We start from the raw sequence: 17,825 nt of genomic DNA, 5'->3' as shown, positions 1-17,825 counted from the left end.
TGGTTGGATCTTCTTGCAGTCCATGGGACTCTCAGGAGTTTCCTCCAACACTACAGTTCAAAAGCATCAATTCTTCGGTGCTCAGCTTTCTTTACTGTCCAACTCTCACATCCATACATGACCACTGGAAAAACCATAGCCTTGACTAGACGGACCTTTGTTGGCAAACTAATGTCTCTGCTTTTAAATATGCTGTCTAGTTTGGTCATAACTTTCCTTCCAAGGATTAAGCGTCTTTTAATTTCATGGCTGCAATCACCATCTGCACTGATTTTTGAGCCCAAAAAAATAAAGTCTGACATTGTTTGCACTGTTTCCCCATCTATTTCCCATGAAGTGATGGGACAAGATGCCATGATCTTAGTTTTCTGAATGTTGAGCTTTAAGCCAACTTTTTCATTCTCCTCTTTCACTTTCATCAAGCAGCTCTTTAGTTCTTCACTTTCTGCCATAAGGGTGGTGTCATCTGCATATCTGAGGTTATTGATATTTCTCCCGGCAATCTTGATTCCAGCTTGTGTTTCTTCCAGCCCAGCGTTTCTCATGATGTACTCTGCGTATAAGTTTAATAAGCAGGGTGACAATATACAGCCTTGACGTACTCCTTTTCCTATTTGGAACCAGTCTATTGTTCCCTGTCCAGTTCTAACTGTTGCTTCCTGACCTGCATACAGCTTTCTCAAGAGACAGGTCAGATGATCTGGTATTCCAGTCTCTTGAAGAATTTTCCACAGTTTACTGTGATCCACACAGTCAAAGGCTTTGGCATAGTCAATAAAGCAGAAATAGATATTTTTCTGAAACTTTCTTGCTTTTTCAATGATCCAGCAGATGTTGGCAATTTGATCTCTGGTTCCTCTGCCTTTTCTAAAACCAGCTTGAACATCTGGACGTTCATGGTTCACGTATTGCTGAAGCCTGGCTTGGAGAATTTTGAGCATTACTTTACTAGCATGTGCTGCTGCTGCTAAGTTGCTTCAGTCGTGCCCAACTCTGTGCAACCCCATAGACAGCAGCCCACTAGACTCCACCGTCCCTGGGATTCTCCAGGCAAGAACAGTGGAGTGGGTTGCCATTTCCTTCTCCAATGCATGAAAGTAAAAAGTGAAAGTGAAGTCACTCAGTCGTGTCCGACTCGTAGAGACCCCATGGACTGCAGCCTACCAGGCTCCTCCATCCATGGGATTTTCCAGGCAAGAGTACTGGAGTGGGGTGCCATTGTCTTCTCCATACTAGCATGTGAGATAAGTGCAATTGTGCGGTAGTTCAAGCATTCTTTGGCATTGCCTTTCTTTGGGATTGGAATGAAAACTGGTCTTTTCCAGTCCTGTGGCCACTGCTAAGTTTCCCAGATTTGCTGGCATATTGAGTGCAGCACTTTCACAGCATCATCTTTCAGGATTTGAAATAGCTCAACTGGAATTCCATCACCTCCACTAGCTTTGTTCGTAGTGATGCTTTCTAAGGCCCACTTGACTTCACATTCCAGGATGTCTGGCTCTAGGTGAGTGATCACACTGTCGTGATTATCTGGGTCGTGAAGATCTTTTTTGTATAGTTCTTCTGTGTATTCTTGCCACCTCTTCTTAATATCTTCTGCTTCTATTAGGTCCATACCATTTTGGTCCTTTATTGAGCCCATACTGCTAGAATAGTATTCAGCAGTCATAATGAGCTCATTAACCTGAAATTTGCTTTTATATTAATACTTCATATTTAATCAATGCTTCAATCCTATGAAATGTCCTTCCTTTATATTGCAATGGAGTCTTACAGGCAGATCTAGGAAACTTAAAATTTCCTATTTGAACTTTTCTTTAACTGTAGCTTGAGGTTCCCATATGGCAACAGCAATGACATTTTCTTTCTGCTATTTGAATAATCTGCTTCCAAAGAGGAAAAACAGGGAATAGGACCAAAAGCGCCCATGACACTTACCTTTGGAGCAAGAATTGAAGCCAACTCAATCATTGCCATATGATTTTGTTTGGATTATAATTGCTAGTGTAATGAGATGCAGGAAGAAGAGAAGGCCCTGGAGCCAAGAAGGACAGAACTTGGAAGAGTTCAAGGCCCGTCACATTACTGATTCTTACAAATTGTACTCAGAAGAGATCTGACCTGCCCCAAGTAGTTCACAAATTGAGCAGTCCAGCTGTATCTTATGTACATTTTCTGCTTTCCAGTTTTGACAGATGTGAATTTTTTGTGTTCCAATTGCTCTCTGAAATATATTTCTTAGCTCCCTGCCTCTGCCTATTTTCAGCTATGGATCGGTATTGCTAACAGCTTATCAATAATTTAAGACAAAAATTTGGAAAACAACAGTAACGGGATCTCTGTAGGCATTACAGTGTCAACAGGATAAATGAAGACATAGTAATGAGGAAAACATTAGTCTGATTATTTTAGGAGGGTTACATTCTCATGCTTTCCTGGTGGTACTGAAGCTGCAATTATCTGCCTCAGCAGTGCTTCGGCTCACAACAGCATGGAGATTGCTGGAGTTCTTTGTAATTTGTTTCTCTCTTGTTATCCTGTGCTTTATCAAAGTTAAAGAAATGAATGTGCGTGCATGCTCAGTCCCTTAGTCATGTCCTACTCTTTGTGACGCTGTGGACTGTAGCCCCCCAGGCTCCTCTGTCCATGGGCTTCTCCAGGCAAGAATACTGGAGTGGGTTGCCATATCCTTCTCCAGGGGACCTTCCTGACCCAGGGATCAAATCCCTGTCTCCTGAGTCTCCTGCTTTGACAGGTAGATTCTTTACCACTGAGCCACCTGGAGTACCCAAACCTTAGTGCAGCCAAAATAGTGCCTGGGGATGATTTCTCTTTAGTCTCAGCATCTGTTGGTAGTCTCAGTAGCTGACAAGGTTTTTCTCACCAGAACTCCTCAGCGATCACCTGTATCCCACCCTAAAAGAGCCATGCTGGGAACACATGGGTCTTTATTGGTCATTTATTTATATGAGTGAATTTTCATGTTAGTTCCTCTAAGCCGGAAGTTGTAATCCAAAGAAGGTGAATGGTAGAACTGAGAGAAAGAGTTAAACGGAAACCAATGGAAACTATATTTGGAAGCCTGAGTAGACTGAAAGAAGATTTTTTAATGTCTTTCTTTTATTGTGGTAAAAGTCACATAATATAAAACATGCTATTTTAACCATATTTAACTGTACAGTTCAGTGGCACTAAGTACGTTCACATTGCTGTGGAACTCTCACCATCATCCATCTTCCAAATTTTTCACCTTCCTAAATTGAAACCATGTCCTCATTAAACACTACCTCCCCATGCCCCCCCCCCCAGTCCTTGGCATCTACCAAGGTAGAAAGAGGATATCTTGAAAGGAAGAGAAAATAAAGTCTTGACGCGTGGGTCCAATGAAGAATGAATATGGTATGTGAAAAGGCTGGAGTTTCAGATGAAGCAAAAATATGCCTACAATACATTCTCTCCGTGAGATGGAATGATGTTGAAAGTTTCAGAAGCAAACACGCCAGGGAGCAGGCAGCAGAGATGATATCTACTTTAGCATCACGAGGACTTAACCTTCTGGATGTTGACTCTTCCTTTCTTGGGGAGAGAATAACTCTCAGTGAACCAACAAATGGATTGAAGGTGTTTGTGGAGATTAAAGACTGGGTCCATAGTAACGGCTGTATTACGATCAACAGTGCTATTTTGTTTCTTCCCCAAAGTTCCTGTTTATGTCTTGCAGCCTTTATATTGTCTTTCTGAGAACTGAGCCAGTTGGCCAGGGGCCACAGTAAAATTTTTGTTGCTGGTGAGTATAAATACATCCCATCAGTGGATGCATCTTTCAACATTCTGCTTAAACTCAGCTTTCCATTTGAAATGTCATATGGTTTTGGGTGAATTAGAGAACAGTATTTAAGAAAAAATGAACTGCTCAAAAGAGTGTCCAAACACTATGCTATGTTACAGAACAATTATCAGTATCATGAAGAAATTTGATTCTGTTTTTATGTAAAAACTATATGTATATCCAATTGCACTTCTCTGGTGGCTCAGTGGTAAAGAATCTGCCTACCAATTCAGGAGATGTAGGAGATGAGGGTTTGATCCCTGGGTCATGAAGATCCTCTGGAGAAGGAAATGGTAATCCGCTCCAGTGTTCTTGCCTGGAAAATCCCATGGACAGAGGAGCCTGGCTGCTACAGTCCAAGGGGCCCCAAAAGAGTCAGACACAACTTAGGGACTAAACAACAATAGCATAGCAAGCAATTATACTTAAGCCTAATATTTGCTTCTAAGCATTTGTCCCATGTCCAGAAAATCATAGGGTATATTTTCCAAGAGAATGAAGAAGGAAGAAGGTTGTTAGAAGATGGATCCAAAAAGAAAAACAACTATCATATATTAACACATTTATTTGGAATCTAGAAAAGTGGTACTGATGAACTTATTTGCAGGACAGGAATAGAGATGCAGACATAGAGAACAGACTTGTGGACACAGCAGGGGAAGGAGAGGGTGGGATGAGCTCAGGAAGTTTTGTTGACATATATACACTAGCATGTATAAATTAGCTGGTGGGAAGTTGCCAAATAGCACAGAGAGCTCAGCTCAGTGCTGTGTGTGAGAGGTGAGATGGAGGTGGGCAGGAGGGAGGCTCAGGACGGAGAGGATATATGTACACGTATAACTGATTGATGTTGTGGCACAGCAGAAACTAACACGACATTATATAGCAACTATCTTCCAGTTAAAAAAATGAAAATAATAATAATATTCAAATACTATTAATAAACATTCAAAAAATAATAATAAACACTCAAAAAACTAGGATCATGGCAACTGGTCCCATCACTTCATGGAAAATAGAGGGGGAAACAATGGAAACAGTGAGAGACTTTATTTTGGGGGGCTCTAAAATCACTATAGATGGTGATAGCAGCCATGAAATTAAAAAAACGCTCCTTGGAAGAAAAGCTATGACCAACCTAGACAACATATTCAAAAGCAGAGCGATTACTTTGCCAACAAAGGTCTGTTTAGTCAGAGCTATGTTTTTTCCAGTGGTCATGTATGGTTGTGAGATTTGGACTATAAAGAAAGCTGAGCGCCGAAGAATTGATGCTTTTGAACTGTGGTGTTGAAGACGACTCTTGAGAGTCCCTTGGACCACAGGGATATCAAATCAGTGAATCCTAAAGGAAATCAGTCCTGAATATTCATTGGAAGAACTGATGCTGAAGCTGAAACTCTGATACTTTGTCCACCTGATGTGAAGAGCTGACTCATTTGAAAAGACCCTGATGCTGGGAAAGACTGAAGGCAGGAGGAGAAGGGGACGACAAAGAATGAGATGGTTGGATGGCATTCCCGACTCGATGGTCATGAGTTTGAGCAAGCTCCAGGAGTTGGTGATGGGCAGGGAAGCCTGGCGTGCTGCAGTCTATGGGGTCACAAAGAGTCAGATACGACTGAGTGACTGAACTGACCTGAACAATAATAAAATAAGATGAATCCAAGAGAGAAAAAGTGATAACCTACTGCCAGCCTTCTACTTTCCTAACCTTCTCTGTACCAAATCTAATTAACATAAATGAACAAGTAGTATAATTCATAAAACTATGGTTTCTTTAAAGATGGCAGTGCTAATTACTTTGCATATTTTATCTGAATCATTCCTTTAGACAATTCCAGGAGATAGATTATTATCTCTATTTTACAAATTATGAAAGTGAGGGAACCAAAAGTTTGAAAAACAAAAGCCCAAGGTCATGTAGCCCATGAGGGAATGAGCTAGGATTGGTCGAGGTCTGTCTAACCCATGCTTTAGCATTTAGAGTCTGCTGCCTTTCCTTATAGCCACAAGCTCCTCATTAATTTCCTCTTACACTTATGTGAAGAATTCTAGTGTGCCTAAAACAAAACATTTACTCTGTGTCATTGGTTTAATTAGCAGAACTGTGAAGAATCAATGAGTTCAGAAATGCTTTCCTTTAAAGAAAGGAAAACTAAGATGGCATATTATAAAACTTCGAGTTTCTATGATTTTTCAAGTGCATGTTTAAAATTTCATGACATAATAGCTTAACTCTTCTTTCAAATGATTGTCCTATTAATATCTAAAATAAAATAGTTTTAAGTATAAATGTGGCATCTTGCAAACATTATATCAGTGTCTTGAGTATATATCCACTGCCACATTCTGGTATTTTATAATTGCAGGAACTTAGTGCTTCAAATGGAATGATTTGGTATAGTTATTTTGTTCTGAAAAAGCAGGCAGTATACAGCACTCAGTTGCAATGAATCACTGACATGCTGCTATGGTCACCAGATCATTATTTTCTTATATTAAGAAAAACACAGTGCAGCAAACCAGAATTATAGCCCATGTCATATTATTTGCAAGAACGATTAACTAAGGTGCCTAGGGCACTTGCATTAACAGCTGTTTCTTGTATTTTCCAGGTGATAAAACCTGTTAGTTTGGCAATTTACAGAAAATCTATTAGATCCATCTCAGTGCCACTGGAATAACAGATGCCCCTTGGGTAGGGTACACTTACCAACAACAAAAGGTAGAGAGCAGGAACCAAGAAAGAGGCCTAGGTGAAAGGGTCAGTATTTAACCACCAACTAGCCGGGAAGAAAGGGTCAGAACCCAGAGTCTTCAGTGTCGCAGAGGGAGGAGTCTAGGATTACTTAGTCACTTATTCTTGATTTATCTGTTCATTGATTTCTTATTTCAAAGGGAGAGCATGTCTTAAATGGTTCTCTTTTACCCTCCTGAATTATTACAGTCTTCAAATTTTCAGAAGTCTATGACATACTTAATAAAGTATCCTCTAAGCTATCATAAGCATTCTTTCTTACCAGGATTGAGAAAGCATCTTCCACATAAAAAGCCTTTATACAAAATGCAAAAGCAAATAAACAGGATTGATATTTACATTAATATTACATGGTTAGCACTGCATGTAAACACCAGAACTCAGCATTTTATATTTTCCATATTAGAATATATATCACACTTAATTTTTTTAAAAAAATGTTCATATTCTGTCTCTCCTAATAAATGTTAAGAACTGTGTGGAAATAGATCAACAGATTTTGTACAAGTATAGAACTGAGCATCACATGTCATGCTGAATGCTGTTCAGTTTACAACACTGACAGTTTCTTGAAAAATTTATTGACAGCTTTTTAAATTTTTTTGCATGCCAAAAACTCTAATCAAATTTTCTTTTCTCCAGCTTTCCTTTAATTTGTACTTCCTCTCGTTTTATTTTAGAGCATTATCATAGAGAGATATGCTGAAGAAATCCACTTTTCTATTTACTATGAAGTGAGAACTTTACAAGACAACATTGTATGATTGTCCTCCCCTGCAATAATCAATGCATTAAAAAGGAGGAGATTTCATGCAAGGAAACTTAAACAATCAATGAAATGCATTCCCAAGCAACAATCATGTGAGGGAGGCACTGCAATTTGATTAGTGACCTTTTCATTCCATGTAGAGATAACCTTTATTGATACCATTAACGAGATGAAATCCTGCTTTGATGCTGCGCTTTTAAGCACAGAGCTTGGTATCGATTGAGAAGCAAGATCTGAGATTTTGTTAGTGTCGAGCTGTTTACAGAGACAAGAGGTACATTTCTCTCCCTCCTTTTCTCCAACCTCTGAAATAATTGTTTTTTTACCAGCAGCTAACAAAGAGGAGAAACCAAGGACATTTTCTTATGTCTGGTCTTTTGCTATCTACACAGAAAGCTACCTAAGTGAAAGAGCAGTTTCCGGCTGTTCAGAAGGATGGAGGCATTAGTGTGATATAAGTGCACCCTTCTTCTATTATTTTATTCTCAAAGATATCTCATTACATTTCTCCTCATTAAGACTATTCTTTTTCCTTAGGGTAAGATCCTTTATTTTTATTTTGCATTGGAATATAATTGCTTTACAATGTTGTGTTAGTTTCTGCTGTACAGCTAAATGAATCAGCTGTATGTATGCCTATACACCCTTCCTATTGAACCTCCCTCCCACCCTAATCCCATCTCACTCCTCTTGTTGTTGTTGTTGTTGTTGTTGTTGTTCAGTCCCTCAGTCACATCTGACTTTCTCTTTGCAACCCCATGGACTGCAGCACACCAGGCTTCCCTGTCCTTCATCTCCTGGAGCTTGCTCAAACTCATGTCCATTGAGTCAGTGACGCCATCCAACTATCTTGTCCTCTGTTGTCCCCTTCTCCTCCGCCTTCAATCTTTCCCAGCATCAGGCAAAGCATCCCATCCCTCTAAGTCATCACAGAGCACTGAGCTGAGCTCCTGTGCTCTACAGCAACTTCCCATTTTTCAATTCAGAAAGCCTACTATACTCCTACATGTGTTTACATTTAAACAAACCAGGTACACTTAATTGTTGTCCTGTAAAAGGCATTAAGTTATCATGGGGAAGGTTCTGGAGATTTTTGTCTTTTGGCACAAATGCCTGACTATCTTTGAAAGGTTTCATCTGGATCTGCTTCTATATCATAAAAATAAAATATTTGTTTGAACATTTAATGAATGACTAATCAGGCATCAGCGTTAGGTTTTAATTTCTGAGCTAATGTTTAAATGAAAGTCCACTCTTCAGTTGAATGCACGATACATTCTAGATAAAGAGAAGTTTAGTGAAAAAATTGCTATGGCTTAAAATGTGCTTTTTAACTTAATTTGGTGATACTGGTGTGAGAATAATTCTGTTTATGGTATATGAGTTTGATTGTGTAGTGAATACAATATTAGAACATGCTTATGAGTGGAATTATGAAGTTTGATTGTTTTGTTGACCAACTTCAGAGCACCTAAGTGCAATATATGGATTCAGAATGAATAATTAATATTTAGTGAGTAAATGCTAGAAAAAAAATGAAGTGAGGGTTTTTTTAAGGTATGGATATAAAAAGATTTTTGAAGAAGGAATAGAAAAATTCTCAAGGGTAATAACATTTTCATATTCTCTTAGGTCTCCCAACACAATTGTAGTTTAAATAAATAGCTGAGGGCATCTGCTGTTTTTTGTTTTTTTTTAATTAGCAACCTTCTTATATATTAAGAAAATGTAATCAAGTTTAAAAATTGTTATGTGTTTATAGTTTCAGAAGGACAAAACTTAGGAAAATAACTATGAAAGGTCATGGAAATAGGCAGTAAGAATAGATATGGTTGTTTATCATGAAAATTGAAAATTTTATTCTAGGTGGCAAGACAGAAACCAGTGTTTCAAATGGAAAGTACATTTTAAAAAAATCAGTGGCCACTCTCATTGGAAACATGAAATCTCATGTTCCAGCATTGTACTTTAGTGATGAAAAGTGGAGAACGGAGCAGAAATAGTCTTACGCTCAGGAGCACAGGATTGTTTTTGGTCTTGGGGCGACTTTTATTTCTGTCAGTATAAGCTTGTTTTTTTTTTTCCCCACCCTTAATGACTTATGGATTACAGTTTGTGCAAACATTAAATATGTTGATTTGCTGCACTTTACTGTTGAGTCAAGTGTCTAATTCTTTGCCATCTATTTTCAGCCTAAAATAACATCAACAATGGTAATGCAGAATCAAAATACTTAAAGCCCTGAAGGGAGAATCCATCAAAATAGTGTACTCATTTCTTAATTCTGAATATTGTGATTCATCCATCCTTTTATATATAGAAGAAGGAAGTGGAGAAGGGGCTAGGGGCTGGGAATTGGAACAGTCAATAGAGACAAAGAAAGACATGAAAGGAGAGAATAATAAAAATATTAGAAGGTTTTGGAATTGATTGCGCTTGCTCAAATGTCTGGGAGCTTCTCAGGTAGCACTAGTGATGAAGAACCTGCCTGCCAATGCAGGAGATTTGGGTTCGATTTCTGGGTCAGGATGATCTCCTGGAGGAGGGCCTGGCAACCCACTCCAGTATTCTTGCCCAGAGAATCCCCTTGGACAGAGGAGCCTGGCAAGCTACAGTCCACAGAGTCGCAAAGAGTTGTACACAACTGAAGTGACTTAGCATGCATGTAAATGTCAGGAGTGCAGTTTAACACTGAAAGAACCCCTTGCTCCTTGGCCCCTGCAGTATCTTTTGGTCATTTAAACAGAATCATACCTTTTAAATCAGTAGTGTGCACATCCTTGCCCCTCTAAGTATAATCCTCTGATGAGCAGCATCAACTGGGGATGTGTAAGAAAATCAGATTCTCAGGTTTCCACCCTCTCCCTAGGGCCAGAATCAGAATCTGTATTTTCAGGCGGATCCGCAGGTGATCATATGTTGCTAAGGCTGAGGACAGCCATGCCTGGTCCAGCATCTACTGGCAGAGTGTGCACTTGTCCCTTCGTGACCAGAGACCACAAACAGAGAAACACAGCGCGTGAAAAACAGAAGAAAAATCTCCCGGGATGAAAGCATAAATCAGAGGAAACATAAAATTCTCCACTTATGCCAAGTGCTTCCCGCTAGACTAAGACTTCCCACATCCCTAAGGTCATTCGTTAGCTCTAACTTGAAAAAAACAAACCGTGCAGGATAAACTTGCCTTTTTCGGCTTCTCAACATCAAACAAAAAATTTCTCAGAACTTTCATGTTTAATAAATAATCTTGAATGGTGTGTTTATCCTTGTCAGCTCAAGTCTTCAGGTAATAATATTTTAATGTTTTCGTTTTCAGTGAATTTATTTCTCTAGGTTGCACTGCTTCCAACTGTCTATTGCCACGTAGATGTGTGTGTGCATGCTAAGTCACTTCAGTTGTGTCCAACTCTGTGTGACCCTGTGGACTGCAGTCCAGCAGGCCCCTCTGTCCATGAGATTCTCCAGGCAAGAATACTGGAGTGGGTTGCCATGCCCTCCCCCAGGGAATCTTCCCGACCCAGGATTGAACTCATGTCTATTGTGTCTCCTGCATTGGCAGGTGGTTCTTTATTACTAGAGCCACTTGGGAAGCCCCTTCCATGTAGATAGGTGCTTTATTTTCTTTAGAATTTTCATATGTGTGTTTATAATGTGACCAGGATACATAAACACACGTGATACATAAACACATTCATATGAATGCTTCATCCTCTTCATTACGTGATGTGAGACTATACAGTTTCTGTCATTCCTATGGAGGAGAAAAGTGAAAGTGAAAGTCACTCAGTTGTGTCCGACTCTTTGTGATCCCACAGACTCTACAGTCCATGGAATTCTCCAGGCCAGGATACTGGAGTGGGTAGCCTTTTCTTTCTCCAGGGGATCTTCCCAACCCAGGGATCGAACCCAGGTCTCTCACATTGCAGGTGGATTCTTCACCAGCTGAGCCACAAGGGAAACCCAAGAATGCTGGAGTGGGTAATCTATCCCTTCTTCAGCGGATCTTCCTGACCCAGGAATCAAACCGGGGTCTCCTGCACTGCAGGTTAATTCTTTACCAACTGAGCTATTAGGGAAGCCCATGGAAGAGGAAGAAGGGTTATTTCTTTTCCAGGCCAAAAGCCCTGGAGACTTAGAGCATCCAGCAACAACAAAACCAACTGGAGTACCTGAGAGGGAGGAAGAAAAGGGGCATCTGTTTTCCAGCCAGTAGACTGAAAGGAGGGGCAAATTATTAAAGAAGAAAGAAAACATATTTTCAAATTTTAGTATTATGTTTTAGCCATGGCAGTTGTAACATTTCTAGCTGATGTTAACAAATGTCAAATATGATTGGAGAGAGAAAGAGAGGCTCTTCCCAAACCATGACATGCTTCATAGGAATTAAATTTCTGTTATCCTTGTTTTTGTTTGGCAAATGATTCTCTGATGTGTGAACCAGAGAATACAGTACATGTTTGTATATATAAGGCTGCAGTGCTTACATTATCAACTTTTGTTTATAACTAGGCCCTTGGAAGTCCTGTTGAGGAAAGGAATTGGTCTAAATTTGAAAATCTTAAGACATTTCTGCGGGTACAGTCAAGGAAACATACCAACTCCTAAAGAAATGTCCGGACATCTTTGCTTTGAAGGAAAGATAAACAGTGTTCTTACAAGGTGGGAAGAGTGTCAAAGAGATTCATGCTCACAGGCTCAGAGAAAAGAGATTGGTTACATGTGCAGGCTTTGTTAACCATGAGCAAAGTGAAATGAGTTGGCATGACAACCTGCAAACATGCTCTAGCAAAATAGTAACAGTAAAAAATAAATAATTAAGAACAAAGAAAGGAAGATGAAAACAAATGAGACTAGCCTGTCAAATAGATTGAAAAAATTACCTAAGATAAGATAAAAATGAGATAGAAATCTGAAGTCCTCCATGAGTACCCAATGTTATGCATTATGAAAGAAAATACATTATCTAAAGAAAAACCATGAATTCCATAGATGTGAACTCAATGATGAAACAAGAGAAAAAAAATGCTCAGAGTTGAGGAGGCAAACTGAGAACTTTAAAAAGACTCTTATAAATCTAACAGATAAATTGGAATCAAGAAAGACAGAACTACAGATGAGATCACTGGCATGAAGGAAATGCTTGAAATAATTGTGGTGAAAGCAGAGGGAAGATACAGAAATTAGAATAATTAGCAAAAAGATGATAGAAAGAAGGAAAAATGGGTATCTCTGAAGAGTGAAAACCAATGAATGGAAAGGAAAAGTATTTAAAAACATATTGAAAGAAGAAAAGAATCAGAGTATCTGGGTCTGCAGATTAAATGGGTCCATCAAGTTGACATAAAACAGGATATCCAAACATAACCTGTTATCTAGCATTAGGGAAAAAGAAGAATTCTACTGTCATCCAGATGATAAAATAAAATCGAGTAGCATAGAAAGGGAAAAAACAAAAAATACAGGCTTACCTCTGACATCTTCATAGAAATTTTGAGTGCCAGGAGATACTGGAGGATAATCAGTGATACCAATTAAGATATATCCACCAAGCTGCTGTAGGAGTATATTCTCAATGATACAATACCTATCTGCCTTCCTGGAAAAAGAAAATTCCTCTAGTGTGGATTTTGTGAAACCAAAATAAAAAACCCAAGAGTGGAAATGTATGATAAAATTCTCACAGTGACACAGCATTAATTTAACTACAGGACTAGGGCTTCGCAAGTGGCTCAGTGGTCGAGAAGCTGCTTCCAGGCAGGAGATACGTGTTTGATCCTAGGGTCGAGAAGATCCCCTGGAGAACAAAATGGCAACCCACTCCAGTATTCTTGCCTGGCAAAACCCATGGACAGAGGAGCCTGGCATGACATGACTGAGCAACTGAACACACACACACACAAACATAGTTATAGAACAGAAGGTACATATAGCATCATTCTTACTATTTTTGAGATATTTATATGTACTTAAAAATGTAGAAAAAGATGGGAAAGGCGATGGAAGTGTAATAATTGCCCATAATTTTAAACCTGTGGGTCCAATTATATTGTGAGAAATTGAAATATATGACTAAATAAATAAAATATATACTCTGTGTGTGTGCATATATACTATATCTTTATTTTTTTTTCCCTAGCTATGTTTGGCAAGAGGGTAGAAGCAATGTTTGGCATGTTTTTTTTTTTTTCAAGAGTTTTTCTTGATGTGGACCGTTTTTTAAATCTCTATTGAACTTTTACAGTTTTGTTTCTGTTTTATTTATTTATTTATTTTTTGGCCACAAGGCATGCGGGTTCTTAGTTCCCTGACCAGCAATTGAACTTGCACTCCCTGCATTGGAAGGTGAAGTCTTAACCATTGGTCCACTAGGGAAGTCCCATGGCATATGGTTTCTAAATGCTGTTTTCCATTAAAACAAATCAGGGAGAGAAAACTGATTTGAGTCTGGGACAGGGAACATATAGCTAAGCCTGAAACATTTTGTCCCAGAAATAAGAACATACTCAAAGAATGGTAGTGAGATAAAAAAAAAAAAGGACAGAGGATCTCTGGGCTAAAAGGGCTCCTATTGGCCAAGTTTGAAATAATTTCAATATTAAAATATATAATAAATAATTGGTTTTAACCAATTGAATAAAATAAAAATCCATGAGTTTATTTTAATATAAATAAGTAAATACATACATACATAGATAAGATGGGAAAGCTCTCTTATACAATAAAATGACAGATAATAATTATAGAAATAATCAGTGCGTGCTAAAAACTTCTGGGTAAGAGTATGATAAGAAAACGGATCAAATTTCCGTCAATTTCAGAGCAACTCAATGTCATGTGATTCTTTTTTTTTTTTTTTGGAGTATAGTTGCTTTACAATGTTGGGTTCATTCCTACTGTACAGCAAAGTGAATTGGTTATACATATGCATGGATCTCTTCTTTCTGGAATTTTCTTCTCATTATGTGCCTCTTGCTATAACACATTGAAAACATCACTTCCCTGACATTTCTGCTAAGAATGTATACTTCAGTCGCTCAGTCGTGTCCTACTCTTTGCGACCCCATGAATCGCAGCACGCCAGGCCTTCCTGTCCATCAACAACTCCTGGAGTTTACCCAAACCCATGTCCATCGAGTTGGTGATGCCATCCAACAATCTCATCCTCTGTTGTCCCGTTCTCCTCCTGCCTCCAATCCTTCCCAGCATCAGGGTCTTTTCCAATGAGTCAACTCTTCGCATGAGGTGGCCAAAGTATTGGAGTTTCAGCTTCAACATCAATCCTTCCAATGAACACCCAGGACTAATCTCCTTTAGGATGGACTGGTTGGATCTTCTTGCAGTCCAAGGGACTCTCAAGAGTCATCTCCAACACCACAGTTCAAAAGCATCAATTCTTCAGCGCTCAGCTTTCTTCACTGTCCAACTCTCACATCCATACATGACTACTGGAAAAACCATAGCCTTGACTAGACGGACCTTTGTTGGCAAAGTAGTGTCTCTGCTTTTAAATATGCTATCTAGGTTGGTCATAACCTTCCTTCCAAGGATTAAGCGTCTTTTAATTTCATGGCTGCAATCACCATCTGCACTGATTTTGGAGCCCAAAAATATAAAGTCTGACACTGTTTCCACTGTTTCCCCATCTATTTGCCATGAAGTGATGGGACCAGATGCCATGATCTTAGTTTACTGAACGTTGAGCTTTAAGCCAACTTTTTCACTCTCCTCTTTCACTTTCATCAAGAGGCTCTTTAGTTCTTCTTCACTTTCTGCCATAAGGGTGGTGTCATCTGCATATCTGAGGTTATTGATATTTCTCCCGGCAATCTTGATTCCAGCTTGTGTTTCCTCCAGCCCAGCGTTTCTCAGGATGTACTCTGCTTATAAGTTAAATAAGCAGGGTGACAATATACAGCCTTGACGTACTCCTTTTCCTATTGGGAACCAGTCTGTTGTTCCATGTCCAGTTCTAACTGTTACTTCCTGACCTGCATACAGGTTCCCATCTCTTGAAGAATTTTCCACAGTTAATTGTGATCCACACAGTCAAAGGCTTTGGTATAGTCAATAAAGCAGAAATAGATGTTTTTCTGGAACTCTCTTGCTTTTTTGATGATCCAGCAGATGTTGGCAATTTGATCTCTGGTTCCTCTGCCTTTTCTAAAACCAGCTTGAACATCTGGAAGTTCACAGTTCACATATTGCTGAAGCCTGGCTTGGAGAATTTTGAGCATTACTTTACTAGCGTGTGAGATGAATGCAATTGTGCAGTAGTTTGAGCATTCTTTGGCATTGCCTTTCTTTGTGATTGGAATGAAAACTGACCTTTTCCAGTCCTGTGGCCACTGCTGAGTTTTCCATATTTGCTGGCATATTGAGTGCAGCACTTTCAGAGCATCATCTTTCAGAACTTGAAATAGCTCAACTGGAATTCCATCACCTCCACTAGCTTTGTTCATAGTGATGCTTTCTAAGGCCCACTTGACTTCACATTCCAGGATGTCTGGCTCTAGGTGAGTGATCACACCATCGTGATTATCTGGGTCATGAAGATCTTTTTTGTACACTTCTTCTGTGTATTCTTGCCACCTCTTCTTAACATCTTCTGCTTCTGTTAGGTCCATACCATTTCTGTCCTTTATCGAGCCCATCTTTGCATGAAATGTCCCCTTGGTATCTATAATTTTCTTGAAGTGATCTCTAGTCTTTCCCATTCTGTTGTTTTCCTCTATTTCTTTGCATTGATCGCTGAGGAAGGCTTTCTTATCTCTCCTTGCTATTCTTTGGAACTCTACATTCAGATGGGAATATCTTTCCTTTTCTCCTTTGCTTCTCGCTTCTCTTCTTTTCCCAGCTATTTGTAAGGCCTCCTCAGACAGCCATTTTGCTTTTTTGCATTTCTTTTCCATGGGGATGATCTTGATCCCTGTCTCCTGTACAATGTCACGAACCTCTGTCCATAGTTCATCAGGCACTCTGTCTATCAGATCTAGTCCCTTAAATCTATTTCTCACTTCCACTGTTTAATCATAAGGGATTTGATTTAGGTCATACCTGAATGATCTAGTGGTTTTCCCTACTTTCTTCAATTTAAGTCTGCATTTGGCAATAAGGAGTTCATGATCTGAGCCACAGTCTCCTCCCGGTCTTGTTTTTGCTGACTGTATAGAGCTTCTCCATCTTTGGCTGCAAAGAATATAATCAATCTGATTTCGGTGTTGGCCATCTAGTGATGTCCATGTGTAGAGTCTTCTCTTGTGTTGTTGGAAGAGGGTGTTTGCTATGACCAGTACATTCTCTTGGAAAAACTCTATTAGCCTTTGCCCTGCTTCATTCTGTACTCCAAGGCCAAATTTGCCTGTTACACCAGGTGTTTCCTGACTTCCTACTTTTGCATTCCAGTCCCCTATAATGAAAAGGACATCTTTTTTGGGTGTTAGTTCTAAAAGGTCTTGTAGGTCTTCATAGAACTGTTCAAGTTCAGCATCTTCAGCATTACTGGTCGGGGCATAGGCTTGAATTACCGTGATATTGAATGGTTTGCCTTGGAAACGAACAGAGGTCATTCTGTCATTTTTGAGATTGCATCCAAGTACTGCATTTCTGACTCTTTTGTTGACCATGATGGCTACTCCATTTCTTCTAAGGGATTCCTGCCCACAGTAGTAGATATAATGGTCATCTGAGTTAAATTCACCCATTCCAGTCCATCTTAGTTCGCTGATTCCTAGAATGTCGACGTTCACTCTTGCCATCTCCTGTTTGACCACTTCCAATTTGCCTTGATTCATGGACCTAACATCCCAGGTTCCTATGCAATATTGCTCTTTACAGCATCAGACTTTGCTTCTATCACCAGTCACATCCACAGCTGGGTATTGTTTTTGCTTTGGCTCCATCCCATCATTCTTTCTGGAGTTATTTCTCCACTGATCTCCAATAGCATATTGGGCACCTACCGACCTCGGGAGTTCATCTTTCAGTGTCCTATCTTTTTGCCTTTTCATATCGTTCATGGGGTTCTCAAGGCAAGAATACTGAAGTGGTTTCCCATGCCCTTCTCCAGTGGACCACATTCTGTCAGATCTCTCCACCATGACCCATCTGTCTTGGGTGGCCCCACACGGTATGGCTTAGTTTCACTGAGATAGACAAGGCTGTGGTCTGTGTGATCAGATTGGCTAGTTCTCTGTGATTATAGTTTCAGTGTGTCTGCCCTCTGATGCCCTCTTGCAACACCTACCGTCTTACTTGGGTTTCTCTTACCTTGGACGTGGGGTATCTCTTCACGGCTGCTCCAGCAAAGCCTGAGTCTAATACTGAGGAAATGTGAGGCAAATCCAAGCTGGGAAACAGTCTATAAAATAATTTGCTGTACCCTTAAAAATTTTAAGATGTATAAAGACAAAGATTGAGGAAATGTTCCAAATTAAAGGAATCTATAGAAAAAGAACACTGAATGCAAT

General features: G+C 39.5%; 1 protein-coding gene and 1 long non-coding RNA gene across 2 annotated transcripts in view; both read left to right on the top strand.

Moving 5' to 3' along the window:
- The window catches only part of ARHGAP24 (Rho GTPase activating protein 24), a 556,594-nt gene that overhangs the window by 296,421 nt on the left and 242,348 nt on the right, over positions 1–17,825 (top strand). The gene's annotated exons all lie outside the window — the stretch shown is intronic.
- Positions 6,335–12,579, top strand: LOC145511309 (uncharacterized). The gene is made up of 2 exons (XR_014057783.1): positions 6,335–9,822; positions 10,919–12,579. It is a non-coding gene; the product is annotated as an uncharacterized LOC145511309 (long non-coding RNA).

The sequence above is a fragment of the Giraffa tippelskirchi genome, chromosome 1 (genome assembly GCF_054371585.1).
Source record: "Giraffa tippelskirchi isolate mGirTip1 chromosome 1, T2T-mGirTip1v1.2.pri, whole genome shotgun sequence".
Taxonomy (NCBI): Eukaryota; Metazoa; Chordata; class Mammalia; order Artiodactyla; family Giraffidae; genus Giraffa; species Giraffa tippelskirchi.
The sequence above is the reverse complement of the archived record's forward strand: the minus strand, read 5'-3'. Positions and strand labels throughout refer to the sequence as shown.